Raw genomic sequence first — 15,751 nt, 5'->3', positions numbered from 1 at the left:
ACTTGTCTGCACAACAGGTCTACCTGGGCTCGTCCAGTAAAAAGTGTGGGCGAGTCAGTGCTAAGTCTTCCCGGAGGGCTTTGGGGACTGCAAATGTTCCTATGGAAAGTTTTTAAATGCGACGTCTTACCAAAAAAGAAACCAGAAAGCGCCTCTTCCAAAAAGTAGCTTCCTTTTCCCTTAACCTTTAGGTAAAGAATATAACTCACATTGACTCGAGAATTTAAATATGGAAAGAGGGACATGGAGCACCAATGGATTTGGAAGCTTCCTTGGCATGTGAGCCATTTCCTCTAATCATTCTTTTCTATCTGCCCCATGAGCCACAGAGATGCAAGACAACCACGTGCGCCAAAGGAGTTCTGTGGCAGAAGATTGCCGGGAGCCTTCCGAGGTGATTTTGCTTCCTTTTACACAGTTTAACGGTTTTGGCATTTAATTCTTTCTAGTTACGGCTGAAAGAGCATTTTCATTCTCCACCCTCCTTTTCAAGGGCTAATAATTTTCTGAGACCATTATCGTTTGGACTGAGATGTTGTTCTCAGTCTGGATGTAAATAGGACAGGGAAATTTCATCAGTGGGTTTGAGAACTGAAAGGGTCTCCCTCTAGACCCATTTTTAACCTAAGTGCTCAATAAATACTAGCCCATAAATAGTCATAAACCTGTGTGCACCAAACAAATAGCAGCTAATTATAGAAGGCAAAAACTATTAGAAATGCAAGGCAAAGCTTATAAAAATGAAACGGGATGTTTCAGCATACCTCTTTCATAATTAGTCAGAACTTGGTTAAAAAAAGGAATATAAAAAGAAATTTTTTTTTATTTGTGGGTGTAGCTCAGTGGTTGAGTGCCTGCTTCCCATGTACAAGGTCCCAGGATTAATTCCCAATACCCCTAAATATATATATATATAAAATAAGGTTTAAATAATACAGTTTGAAAAACCAATTGAACACATAGATTCATATAATTTTTCAGCTAGTGAATAGAGAATATACTTTTCTTTTTGTCTGAGACTTGCTTCAAAATAATATGAGGGTATTAATGAAACAAGATTGGCCATAAATTGGTCATCGCTGTTGGATGGGTGAACAGAACTCTGTGTAGCAGTCTCTCTACTGTTGAGCATGTTTGTGTTTTTCCCACTTAAAATGTTTTGAAATGGTCCATCATACACTTGGCTACAAAGAAAACCTTTGTAAAAATTTAAAGGTAGAGATTTAATGATCATAATCTAAGAAAATGAGACATAAGAAATGATTCCCCCCCCCCGCCCGCCAGTTCTAATTGTATAGAAATTAAGAAACACACTTAAATAACCCCTGAATAGGAGAGAAAATCAAAATCACCATGAAAGAATGATCTAGAAAACAATAAAAATGAGACTGTTTTCACTCATTCATTATATGAGGAGCACTTATTACGTGCCTGGGCTGTTCTAGGCACAGGAATAGAGACGTGACCGGGAGAGGCAAGGACCCCACAGTCTCATGACGTGAACAGGCATAAAACAACCCCCACATAAATGGGTGAACTTATAAAGCGTCCTACAGCCATAGATGCGCCGCAGACAAAGCAGGCTGAGGGGCCCGGCAGTCAGGACAGGGCGAGTGGGGGGCTGGCGTAGGGGCTGATTACTTTAGATCAGGTGGTCAGGGAAGCCCCTCTGGGGGAGCTGGCATTTGAGCAGATTCCGTGAGGCAGGGGAGCAACCCCGGGAGGTTAGGCTCGGTGCTGTCTGAGGAGGGGAGAGGATGTGAGCCCCAAGCTCCACGCCAGACGGAATCTGTGCTCCCAGCGAGGGCAGCAGGAGCAGGAGGCCGAGTCCAGGCCTGAGAGAGGCGCCTTCTTCGGGGCCGGGGGCTGACTCAGGCGGTGCCTTTGAGCATGCCTGGGCTGGCTGTCCAGAGCATTGTGGTGCGTGGAAGGCCCCTCAACACTGGGGAGTGGTGACCCCGACACCCTGACCAGGGTCCGGGGCCTGCCCCGTGGCTGCTGGCAGGCAGCACGATGCTTTATATCTTCACTCATTGGTTTCTTGTCTGTGTCATGAGAGTGTGCGCTCCAGGGGGACAGAGCCCCTCAAGGAGCAAGCAGGTGTCTCCAGTTTCCACAGGCTGAGCAAGGCGGCGAGGCCCCTTGCCTCTCGGGACACTGTGCCCCGCGGGACTCCTGCAGAGGGACTCCTAGGAGAGGTGGGGGGCCACGGTCAGGCACAGAGCTGGTTAGGTGGTTCCGGATCTGGAAAAGTACCCAAGGTGGGCTGGGCCGGCGGGGGGGTGGTGGAATTCTTGACTCGCCCGCACTATGGAATGGGAGCCTCGTTTACATATCCTTTCCGTAATTCTCACAACTGCCCTCCAGGGTAAATTAGACTCTCCCCCTTTTCCAGCTGAAGAAGTTGAGAAAATCCAGGTAATTTGCCCTCGGTCAGCCAGCTGATGGGTGGCAAAGCTGCCTCATCCCAGGGCCCAGTCTCTTGCTTTCCTCCCTGCTCCCCTGGATGCTTGGCAGACTGAGCTTGGGAAGGAGACTGTTTCCAGTCACAGGCGGTTGTCTCAGAGATGCGGTGGGAGGGTGGAGGCCCACTCCCAGGGGTGCTGGGTGTGGCTCTTGGCGCCTGAGAGACACCAGATGCTCTTGGGCAGAGGAGGCCTGGGCAGATCCTCCTGCCCGCCAAGGAAGCCATCTTGCTCTAGAAACACCACTGCTCTTGAGGATCACGCTGGAGCTTGCCCTCAGCCCCAGGCCCAAGGTTAAAGGCCATTCAGAAGGAGGGCGAGCCCCACGACTGAGGGAACCATGAGCCCAGGGGCAGCCGTCTCAGCCTTGCCTTCAAGGGTGTCCTCAGGCAGAAAGCAAGCAGCCCTGCACCGCAGACCCAGTAGGTGCTCAATCACTAGTTGCTATGATTCTAACAAAGACTTAACTTCTTTATGCAGCAATTGAATTGGAAGCTGAATTTCCTTCTGGGCTGGGACCAGGAGAGCTCTCCGGGGCCAGGGCTGTGGGAACCAGATGAAATTTGTTCCTAATGGGGCTTCTGTGGAAGCTCAGCAAGTAGTTCTATCAGATTAGCAGGTCCATCCAACACAAGGGAACAGATTTCTTCCTGAGCCTGAGCCCTTCCATCCCTCCTCCTGTGGAAATCAGATTACCAGGAGGGCAGGGCCCGGGAGGAAGCTGAGCTAACACAATTACCAGCCTGAGCTGGTCCATCCCAGCCTGGGAGCAGGGCAGGGAGGAGAGCAGGCAGAGGGGCATCAGAGCCTCCCTCAGGAAATTACAAATACAAGATAACAAACACTGTAAGTCCACCCGAGCCCCACTGCCCCATTGTGGGGACTTATCTCAACCAGCCCATCCCAGCACAGATGGCTCAGCTCTCTGCCGTGCGCCTCTGGAGGTCAGCGTGGTGATTCCTCGCATAGCTACGATGCCATCAGCCTTGGCTTGAGTCTCCGTCGTGATGGCGTGTTTGTACTTGTCGAGGTCTTCTGTTCCATCATGGACTAAGAAGCAGCTGGCTGGAGCCAAGAGATCAGCTATCTGGTCTTGGATTTACTACACACTTGGCTGTCAAAACTTGGGAGGTCTGTGGTCCTAGTTTGCTCCTCTGTCAAGGGTGATGAAGGCCTGTGGCAGACATTATGTTGGTGTGCTCAGGTCCATCCTCTCTTTTCCATTGGGAGGCAAGTTGTGGACTCTCCAGGTGGGCTCCGATTTACAAACACCAACTCCTGTCCAGCACTTACCTGCAGAGCTGCCTTTCAGTGGCGGCTCTCGCCCTGCCCCCTGTCACAGGGAAGCATGTCACCCTGACTGATGGCAATGGTTACCTCACCACCAGGGAGACCAGCCTGAGAGAGCTAGAGCCCTGAAAGTTCTCAAGGCCACTTTGTCACGGAATCTCTCAGTTGTGTCATCGGCCAAGAAATCACCATCATTATTCCCTCCACTTGGAGCTGCACTTTCTGTGGCTCACCACCATCAGCCTCCAGTGGGCAGAAACTTCTTTCGGGCTTAGACATGCTGGGATACCTGAGTGGAAACTGGCCTTTCTGCCATTTCAACCCAATAATTTGTAGTCCCACCCTGTGGGGTCACCACTGGACAGACACGCCATGTGTCTACAGGAGGGGAATCTGAAGAGTCCTCTCCTCCCACACAGGTCAGTAAGCTTGGAAGGGATAGGGATTTTTCTAGGTCGTATAGAAAATGACGCAGAGGACAGCAGAAGCAAGTCCCACAACTCAGCTCAGTTATGAGCCAATATTCCCTGTTTGACCACTGCCAGTTTAATTTGGGTTTCTATCACTTGCCCCCGAGAAATCCGTAAAATTCCTAAAACCATTTTATCCATCTTTTATTCTCAGCACCCAACACTGTGTCTAGCACATAGTAGCTTAATAAACGCTTGCTGAATAGATAACTAAGTTTATAACTTTGTGTTCCATGGTTTCGACCCTTTTAACAATTTTGCAAAGTTAAAAATTGTTTTAGTATTTCTGGTTGTGTGTTTTGAGGAGCAGGTTAGGTCTGAGAGAGGCAGATTCAGCAGACATCTACTGGGCACCATCTCTGCGTTAGGTATGTGCTAGGTACTTTCACATATGTTACTTCATTTACTAGTCAAAACTGCTGTTTACTTTTTTGCCTATATCCCAGATGAGAAACTCAGAGAAGTTAAGCAGCATTTCCATGTCAATGGCTAATACTGGCAGAGCCAGGTGAACACACTGTTGACCGATGATAAATGTATGGTCAACTAACAGAACACCAAAGGCCCAGAAAACCCCTTCCAACTTCCACGGTGAGAAAACTCTCCACCTTGTCTGGCAGTGAGTTTCTCTGTGTAGCGGAGGAAATGGTCTGAGCGCAGCTAGCTAGCCAGTTCTCCCCTGGAGTCACCTCTGATCAGTGCCCAAGGAGACCTTACTGGCTGCTGGGTTTTCAAACCTGAGGGCCAGGGGCAAGTGGCTGCCAGCTGAGGGCAATGGCCCCTGGGCAGGGTTAAGGTAGGTGAGCCTCACTCAGTTCCTGTATGAAACCAGAAGCACAAAGAGGAAGTACCAAAGGACACCCCACGTGAGCATCCTGTCCCTCTCGTCTTTTTTTTTTAAACATCTTTATCAAGATATAATTCACATACTACAACATTCATCCATGTAAAGTGTACAATTCAATTGTTTTGCTTTGTATTTTGAGTTGCACAACCATCACCAAATCTAAGCATAGAACCCCGTAACCATTAGCAGGTACTCTCCATCTTCCCCCAGTCCCCACAGCCCTAGACAACCGCTACCCACTTTCTCTCCCTATGATTTGCCCATTCCACATCAATGAAATCACATACGTGTGCCCTTCTGTGTCTGGCTTCTTCCACCTAGCATACATCTTCAAGTTTTGTCCATGTTGTAGCATGTATCAGAACATCATTTCTACAATATTCCATTGTATGGCTTTGCCACATTTTGTTTACCCATTCATTTGTTAATGGATACTTGGGTTGCTTCCACCTTTGATTCTTGTGAGGAATGAAGCTGTGAACATTGGTGTATGAGTTTTTGTGCGGTTCCTTTTTTCCTAGGTTTATTCACTTATTCAGTCCTGCTCTCCACTCTTATCCTCCTTCCCACATAGACAACCATTTCAATGAATGGAATAGTCAGCCTTTGTTTTACATGTTTATGAAAAGTGTGTAGTGCTCTTTTGTGTTTGTGCATTTCAAATTTACGTGCACAGTGTTGTGCTATTGTTCTTATTCTCTTCACTCAGCATTGGGTTTGACTCCATCCATGTTGCCAGGACCATGTCTAATCCATCACTTTTTTTTTTTTTTTTAGATTTATTTATTTTATTTAATTCCCCCCCTCCCCCGGTTGTCTGTTCTCTGTGTCTATTTGTTGCGTCTTGTTTCTTTGTCCGCTTCTGTTGTCGTCAGCGGCAGGGGAAGTGTGGGCGGTGCCATTCCTGGGCAGGCTGCTCTTTCTTTCGCACTGGGTGGCTCTCCTTATGGGGCGCACTCCTTGCGTGTGGGGCTCCCCTACGCGGGGACACCCCTGTGTGGCACGGCACTCCTTGCGCACATCAGCACTGCGCATGGGCCAGCTCCACACGGGTCAAGGAGGCCCAGGTTTGAACGCAGACCTCCCATGTGGTAGACGGACGCCCTAACCACTGGGCCAAGTCTGTTTCCCAGATCCATCACTTCTGACGGCTGGGCCCTCTGGGATGGGCCTCTCCTGCATTCTGCGCATCCACTCCCACAGGGATGTATACCTTACTGCTCCAAGCTCCCGGCCACCACACAAAGCCACAGTGAGCATCCTGGTACACGTCCCCTTTGCGACCTTGGCGAGAATGTCTAGAATGTATATTCAAGAGTGGGATCGCTGGGTCATAGAATATGTAAATACTTACTTTGAATAGTACCTATGTTGAACAGTCTTACCTCTGCCAGTGGGAGACAAGGTTGGGGATGCAAGGAGGAGATGGCAAATGGTTGTTCCCATCTATTTTCTTCCACAGAAATGATAGCTAAAGCTTATCCTCCTCATCCAGCTTTGCAAAGCTTCCAGACATGGGTACTGAGATGTAACATGCCTCCTAGGGATGGGGCTAGACCATCTTTTTATTTTATGTCTCACTTGGCCTAGTTTCTAGAACCCCTTTGCCCTTTAAATATTTTGGTCTCATAAAGTGAGGACATTCTTTATCCCCCATGGATTAAAATTTTGAAGGGAAACTACTGTTCTGATAACTTCCTTTTGTTGTTGGGGTGCAAAGAACTTTGACTCAGTGATGACTTTTTGTGTTTCTAACTGGGGATAAGGTGCTGCTAGGGAAGTAGGTCAGTGCTTCTGGCTTCTCGAAACCCTGCTGGCATTCAGGAACACCAGGGAAAGAAAAGGAATAGGAAGATACAAATGACTAGGGGGGATTTTTTTAACATCTGACTGCTGGTGGCTTTCTAGAGAGATTAGAATCTTTATGGATAGAGGAACTTGAGAAATTTCTTCCCTTGGGGAAAATTCTGTAGGGGTCTCCTGAAGAGGCTAATTTCTTCTCTCCTTACCCCTCCTTATTTTTATTTATTTTTATTGTGGTAGCATATATACAACATAATATTCACCATTTTAACCATTTTCAAGTGTATCATTCAGTGGTATTAATTACATTCACAATGTTGTGCAGCCATCACGACTACCATCACCAAAGCTTTTCTATCACCCAAAGCAGAAACTGCGCCCGTTAAGCATTAATTCCCCATTCCACATCCCACACTTACCTCCCACCCCTGCCCCTGATCATCTGTGCCCTACTTTCTGTCCCTAAGAGTTTGCATATTCTAGTTATTTCCTATAAGCAAAATCATACAATACCTGTTCTTTTGTGTCTAGCTGATTTCACTCAACATGATGTCTTCAAGGTTCACCCATGCTGTTGCATGTATGAGAACTTCTTTCCTTTCTACAGCTAAATAAATGGATAAATTACATTCTGTTTATCCATTCTTCCACTGATGGACACATGGGGTGCTTCCTCCTTTTGGCTACTGTGAATAATGTTGCTGTGAACATTTGGTGTACAAGTATCTGTTGGAGGCCCTGTTTTCAATTGCTTTGGTGACATACCTTGCAGAGGTATGGTTTCCTTTGAAAGAACCCTTGACAAAGAGCTTGCCCTACCTCCCTATACCCCACATCCAAACTGCTTCTTTTTACACACTAGACTGGCAGTGCTGGGGAGGTAGAGGAAGGAGGGGGTCATCTTTACAATGAATCCATCTGTATGTAATATGAATTCCTTTGTCCTCATTTTGGTTTCCTAAGTTAGGATTCTTTATCATTGGCTCTTCTTAAATTAAAAGTGAAGGGTCTAGCGAGCAGGGCAGTGTGAGGACAGTCCCATTGAGTAACTGGAAGGGCAGGCAGCTGAGAGGGAGAAGAGTGGCTGCAACTGCCCAGCGCTCCCTCCAGTTCTTGCCACTTTACCCCCACCAGCTTCTGGTTTTTTTATTCTCTTTCTACGGAGCTGCTTCTGTGGTTGGCTTTATTCGGAAGTATTAAGGACAAAAAAAGAACCCTGCGTTTCACAATACAGAACTTCATTTCCAGCATTCCTTTCTCATAAATGCTGAGAAGAAACAGACTAGGAGGGTAGATGGCATCTCTGGAGAAGTCACCAGGACTCCCGAAGTCTATATGTCCCCTACATTTTGTTTAATAGCAGCATCATGGACGCCAGGGCCAAAGGTCAGCGGGTCATCTGACTTGAAAGAAGAGATGATTATGATGACAGTAACAGCAGCTCTCACTTAATGCTAACAGCAAGTACTGTGGGAGGACATTGTGCTAGGTGCTTTATTATTTTTTTTATATTTTATTGGTTCCTAATCATTTTTTTTCCCTTTTTTTTTTTTAGGAGGTACTGGGGATTGAACCTGGGACCTTGCACATGGGAAGCAGGTGCTCAACCACTTGAGCTACATCCACTCCTATGTGCTTTAGCTTTACCCATCCAGTCCACACAAAAGCAATGCAAGGTAAGTATCATCCTAAATTTGGGTATCAAAAAAATAGAGCTTAGAAGGTTAAGTGGCTTGGCCTATGTCACAGAGCAGAGAGTTTTACCTAAGTCTCTCTGGCTTTAGAGACCACATTCTTTCACCCACCACATGCTGACCTGCGCCCCTACTTTCCACCCCGCAAAGGCCCTCGTCTCTCCCTGACTCACCACTTCTGCTCTTCTAAGGCGGGACTGAGCTCTGACTCAGAGCATGAGGGAAGGAGTCTTCTTGGCACTGGAAGGAACTCACTCAGGACTCAGGCAGTTTAGTGGTGGAAGGAGCTCAGTTAATCTCTTTTGGCTAGATGTGAGAGAAGGAACAGCAGGAGATGATGCCCAGAAACGGGGAGGAAGGGGCAAAGGGGAGTCTGGGGTCACGAGAAGGCAAGGACGGTACAGAAGCTGCTTCTCAGCCTTGCCTCTGGCCCCGCTGCCCCTCACAGAATGGGGCTCACAGTATTTTCTCAGGGGAGGGGGCTCGAAAGGCAGCTGAGCTCCTGCTAGGCCCTTAAAGTCACACTGAGAGGAAGAAAGCCCTGTGTTCGCCTGAGGCCCAGCAGCTGTGGGCTTGGCAGGGGTCCTTGCCGTGCACCAGGCTCAGGTGCTCAGGTGCTCAGGTTCTTCCCCCACCCCCAGCCTTGCAGAGCCTGGCTCCTGAGCCTGGCTGGCCATGGGGCTAGCAGGCACAGCCACAAGAGGGGAAAGAAAGGGACATTGGGTGGGGAAATGCTCAAAGCTCTGGCAAGAGAGCCTGTAGGGCACTCAACATGGGGTGGGTGGGTATAGAAGGCAGGTAGCAGGGTGAAAATAAAGTGGACAGAGAGCCATGGGCCTCAAATGCCTCCCTTTTCTGGGCTGGATGCTCCACCTGATGGAGCTTTCAGGGTTGTAGCGAACAGCTGAGCAGGTTGTGCTTCCCACAACTCCAGGAGGAGCCACTCATCTCGTCCACGGTGTGGATGGCAACCCCCAGGGTTAGGCAGTCCTCAGCCTGCAGAAGCACACGGAGTAGTCCTGCCCTTGGGTGCCTAGAGATCATTCTAAAGAGGCTTCCTGTTGCTCTGGGTGTTGAAGGTGGTAACTCTCGAGCTTGAAGAAAGTGGAGACCTGGCACCATCTAGGAGTAGAGGCCATCATTTATTGTGAAGTTAGAAGCTCCTGGAAGGGCCTGGCCAAAAGGATTTTCATTCTTGTTCCTGGCCCCGAAGGCTCCCAAGGCTGAAGGGGCAGAGTCCCTGATTTATTACTGGATTAGCAATCACAAGAGCCAATCTCAGATAAAAACAAAATGTCTTGTCTGATACAAACGAGTTGATGGTCTTCAATGAAGACATAGCTTGGCTTCTCTGCCTGCTTCTCCAATACTTCCATTCTATCCTGAAGTTTGGCTTCTTTTCAAAGGAGATCCCAGAAGTGTGCTTGCCTCTAGTCCTTGAGTCTCTGCCTTTGCAGGGCTCTTTTCCCTCCTGACCTCCAGTGCACCAATATCGGGACCAGCCCAGGTTCCCTCTCCTCCACCCTTCCTTTTGGAGTGGAATCCAAGAGTTCAACTTTTCCCGGCTTCTTCATTTTTCATGCATATTAACTTGTGGGTCACATGAAGAGGTGAAGAGTGTAGATGTTTAGCAGACAGGGAGTTCAAATCCCTCCCACCAGAGCAGGTCATCAGCCTCGAGTAGACTGCCACCAGTCTTAGGAGGAAGCAGGTTGCCTACCAGGCCTCAGATCAGGGGAGGAGAGAGGAAGCCAGTGGACCAAATGCAGCTGCTGACTCTAGACTCAACAGGTCTCATGAGGAGGACACAGAGCACCCCGATTCAGCAGGGGCCCCAACCTAGGACATCCCTGCTGGTCTCTCCATAGAAACACAAGCCAGGGAAGTTGCAGGATCTGGCCACTGGCCAGAGCAGACGGGCAAACTCATTTTTGCCCCCAGAATTGACCAGACCAGGATTGGGGCACCCTGGCTGCTCTATCCACTGGGACTGGGCCCAAATGTGTCACATAGGTGGCGATTGACCTTCTTTAGGGGCTGAACTTGGCCAGGTCCTGCCCATGGAATTCTGACCCAGGCAGCTGCTTGAGAAACAAAGTCCTGGAGTTACCTTTGAGCAAGAAAGTTTAAAATTGGGGTTAAAGATAAAGGTATATGAGCTATAAGCTGCTTCTCATGGCTGGTTTAGGAAAAAGATCTTACCAGGACCCTACAACCAAGGAGAGAACAGTGATTTGAAGCAGTCTTCCTTCTTTTTTTAGAAGTTATTAATTTTTTTGGTGGCAGAAGTGGGATTAAATTTACTTTAGGTGTTTTATTGTTTGTTTTAGGTACCAGGGCTGGACCTCATATGTGGGAAACCAGCCCTCAACCATTGAGCACATCAGCTCCCCTGAGTTGTTTTTTTCATTTATTTTTGGTAGTTTGTTTTTGTTTTAGGAGGCACCGGGACCAAAACTGAGACCTCCCATGTGGGAAGCAGGTGCTCAACAGCTTGAGCCACATCTGCTCCCCATGCTTTAGGTGTATTTTTGCCCAAATACCACCCTATTATTATTTAATTGCTATTATTTTTTTGAGGTAATGGGGCCTGAGATTGAAACCAGGGCCTTGTATGTGAGAAGCTGGTCCTCTACTACTGAACCACATCTGCTCCACTGGGTTGGCTTTTTCCTTTGTTTGCTTGTTTGTCTTATTTTTTTAGGAGGCACAGGGAACTGAACCTGGGACCTCCCATGTGGGAAACAGGCACTCAACTGCTTGAGCCACATTTGCTCCCATGGCTGTTATTAACATCTTATTAATATTAATGTACATTTGTTCTGATTCATGGAAGAACATTCTTATATTTGTATTATTAACCACACTCATTGTCTGCTACAGGGTTCACTGTACTATATCTTGTTTCATCCTTCAGCTTCCCTTCTAGTGACATATACTACTCTAAACATTCCCTTTCAATCACAATCATACCCCCCATGCTGGCACTGCTAATTACATTCATTCTTTATTTATTCATTGCCGCTCACCCCCCACACCTGTCTCATTGTTTGCACTGTCTGCTCTGTCCATTCCCTGTGTGCTTTCTGTGTCTGTCATCTTTTCTTTAGGCGGCACCGGGAACCAAACCTGGGACCTCCCATGTAGGAGAGAGGCACTCAATTGCTTGACCCACCTCAGCTTCCTGTTTTGTGTCTCACATTGTTTTTCCTTTGTGTATCCTTGTTGCGTCAGCTCACCACACCTGCCCATCATGCCAGCTTGCTGTCTTGCTTGTCTTCTCCAGGAGACACCAGGAACTGAACCCGGGACTTCCCATGTGGTAGGCAGGAGGGAGCTCAATCGTTTGAGCTACATCCACTTCCCTAGATTTGCTTTTTTTAAAAAAGATTTATTTTTTTATTTCTCTCCCTCCGCCCCCCCCCTCCCCCCCCCCGCCCAGTTGTCTGCTCTCTGTGTCCATTTGCTGTGCGTTCCTCTGTGACTGCTTCTATCTTTATCAGCAGCACCGGGAATGTTTCTTTTTGTTGCGTCATCTTTTTTTTTTTTTTAAGATTTATTTATTTATTTAATCCCCGCCCCCTCCTCCCCGCTGTCCCCGCCGTTTGTCTGTTCTCTGTGTCTATTTGCTGCGTCTTGTTTCTTTGTCCGCTTCTGTTGTTGTCAGTGGCACGGGAAGTGTGGGCGGCGCCATTCCTGGGCAGGCTGCACTTTCTTTCGCGCTGGGCGGCTCTCCTTATGGGGTGCACTCCTTGCGTGTGGGGCTCCCCTACATGGGGGACACCCCTGCATGGCGCGGCACTCCTTGCATGCATCAGCACTGTGCGTGGGCCAGCTCCACACGGGTCAAGGAGGCCCGGGGTTTGAACCGTGGACCTCCCATGTGGTAGGCGGATGCCCTATATATTGGGCCAAGTTTGCTTCCCTAGATTTGCTTTTAATGTGCTATCATCACCTCTATCCCAATTCAAACATTTACAATCAAGCTTTTTACAAATTCGGCACAAATTAAACCTGTGAAGCAGTTTTTCGGGGCTTTTCTTAGAACTTGAAAGGCCTTCTCCCATTTTAGTGACTTTAGCTCTCACCATCACCTTCTCCCTCTGGTGCCTTTTGAGTGCAGTGCTCCCAGCTTGTGTATTGCTCCTCTCTGAAATTCATTCAAGCGATTTATTTCCATCTCCCAGGTGCTGAAACATCAGGACTGCATTCAGCAATCTGAGAGGTAAGTTACTGAGAGACCCAGGGACCAAGGCACATGTGAGTCCAAGGGTGGGGCCCTTGTTTCTTGTGTGTGTGTGTGTGGGGGGGCATGGCAGTGGTCCAAGCTCAGTTGACCCTGTTTTTCCTTTGTAAATGACTACCCTCCTCATCCTGCCTTTAAATCCCTTACTTCTGCTGTGTGTTGAAACCAGAGTCCAGATGGAGTCATGCCAGGGTAGGGGTGGGGAGACCAAGCTAAGGGTCCCAGACCCCACGAAAGGACTCAATCTAGTAAATACCAACGTGTAGGGAGAGCGTTTGTCTCAAAGGCCAGGCCCAGTCACTAACTGGCCTTGGCCTCTCGAGCTCTGATAGTTACCCAGCCCCCACCTCCTTCAGAAGGCCAAAAATGCCCGTTTAGGCCTGGGCTTTCGGTGCCTTCCCAGTCTCCTCCACCCTTGCCCTGCCTTCTCTTTTGGCAGATGTATTTTGTTTGAAAAGCTTTTTCCCCCTAAGTGTAATTCCACTGTCTCTTTTTCACCAATTCAAAACCCTCCTCTCCCAGCTCTCTGCTTACCCTTTCCAAGAGCTATGCGTGTGCTCTTGGGTCTCCATTCCCCATCTGCCTTGAGGGTTTTGTGGGTTGGACCAAACTCTGACCCTTTCTTCCCTTGGCCCAGCCAAATTGTTAGTCTTTTATTGTTTAGCTTCTTGATTCAGGCGGTATATTTAACATACACACACACACTTGAAACAATCCTGCATGGAAAACTCTGGCAAAAAGTTTTCTTTGGCACCAACAAAGCGTTTCATAGCTTACCGCTTTCCTAATTTTTCTAGGGCTGGCCAACTGCCAGATCAGGGAATTTCAGCTCTGAAGGCCAGAGGTTTGCTGCTCCAGTTCCTGAGGTCTGGGCCATCTCCAGAACCACCATATAAAGACTATAGTTTAAGAAATAAAATCTGCCATTCCTCCTTCCACCCCTTTGCTCCAATTCCTGCAGAGTTGCTGTAGTAAGCAAGGGTCTGTGAGGCCTCAGGCCTGGGTTTGTTTTTTTTTTTTTTAAGCTCCCAGCTCTCAGACAGAGCCTTTAGACCAGGGGTTCTTAACCAGGGGTCTGTGAGCTTGAATTGAAATTTTAAAAAAACAACACATTATTCTCATGGGAAATAGTGCTGGTGTGGATGTGATGTATTTATTAAATAATACACAGTATAGTGTGGACTTAGTAAGGGGTCCATGGTTTTCACCTGACTGGCAAAGGGGTCCGTGGAACAAAAAAGGTTAAGAACCCCTGCTCTACATAGTTGGCTCCCAGTGTCAGAGGTAGTATCCAAGGCCCAGGTTCAGTTTTAGTAAGGTCCACTATAATGAGGAGAACTTACTCTTTTCCCGTGGTTTCAGATTAAGGCTTGCTAATATTCATTTTTCCCTGGAGATTTCCTATATTCCTTGGCAGACCCCATCTAAAAGAAGCCTTCTATGATGTTTACATGTCAATAAGCAATGAAAGCAAAAATGGGAGGACGTACTAATGACAGCAAACACTGTAGTGTTTTCTACATAACAGGCAGTTGTAAGCAATATATATACATGCACACATACACACACAACATATACATATACTTAAATAAGTATAAAATAATTAATAATTCTTTAACAATGTCTAAGACAGGTACACTCTTTTCCCATTTTGCAAACGAGGAGCTTGAGGCTGAGCTGTTTAACTTGCCGAAAATCTTGGCTCATCCACTGGTTCTGGTGGGTACTACAGGAGAGTCTCAGGAATGAGAAGTCATCAGTGGAATGGAGAGAGCCCTGTGATGTTAGAGGAGCTGGGACAGAAGGAATCCAATTTTAGAATTGAGACCTGTTTCACAATCCCCAAGTGTTTCAGTGACTTGCTCAAGGCACATACAGCTACGGCATTGAAGAAACAAAATAGAATCCACTTCTCTTGCTAGTGCAATGCCTTTCCTACCCCACTCACAGCTCTCTCTTAGGACGAGAAAGGGAGAGAAGCTAGCCCTAATAATTTAAGGTTGAGTCTTGGGGAGACTAGAAATGTTAGAAAACATTGACACTGAGCCCTGAAAAAAAAGGCGGTAGAGGTGGGCTAACCAGCCTGGGAAGTAAGGTAGGGAGATGTTACTCTATGAAATCCCGTGCCAGTCAGCATCAGCCACAGACTCATCTGTTTTAGGTGCATGTTTAAGGATGCTGGTGTTCAGATCACTATACTATCTTTATTTCAGAGAACTGATGCTTTCTAGAGAGAGGTCTGCAAAGATAATTTCTCCAAACCGATCCTGGGTTTTCATTGACTTTCATTATAAATTAAGGATTTTACTTGCTGGAAGGGAATGGGGATGGTTGAAAAATCTTGATAACCAAGTGGTTAAGATAGAGGTCAATACCATGGCATGTCAGATGCCACTTCTTTGGATTTGGGAAGCTATTGGACCCACCTAGCACTCATTTCTTCCCCTGTATTCTTCCTAACTACCCGCCCTCCCCTTCTAGACCACAAGAATTTCTCTCATGTCTAAGGATCCCTGATTGGGACCTGGATATCCTCGTCTTTCCCTAGCTCTGGTGGGGTACTTAACAAGGTCAGATAGGAGACTTGTAAACTAGCATTCTGAACTTCAACTGGTATATTCCATGAACAAATGGCTTTGGGCTCCATGAAAGTAGTTATTTTCTAACTTCTGTAAGTTTGACATACCATTCATCCCATTTCCTTACCACGTGCTTGTCTTGAAGATAAGTACTGCAGGGCCCATTTGCACAGCTCAAGTAAACCCTACTGAATAACTCAGTAACTCCTCCTGCTTGTCCCAGGCCACCTTAGTGAAGTTTATCTTTGCCTCCAATTCATTAAAATATGGCTTCTAATGCCTCACCCAATTCTGAGAAGTAACCTACCACCTACTAACAATGAATGCAATTAGGGTGTAGATGGCTCAGATTTTCTT

Source organism: Dasypus novemcinctus, chromosome 3, assembly GCF_030445035.2.
Source record: "Dasypus novemcinctus isolate mDasNov1 chromosome 3, mDasNov1.1.hap2, whole genome shotgun sequence".
NCBI lineage: Eukaryota > Metazoa > Chordata > Mammalia > Cingulata > Dasypodidae > Dasypus > Dasypus novemcinctus.
The sequence above is the reverse complement of the archived record's forward strand: the minus strand, read 5'-3'. Positions refer to the sequence as shown.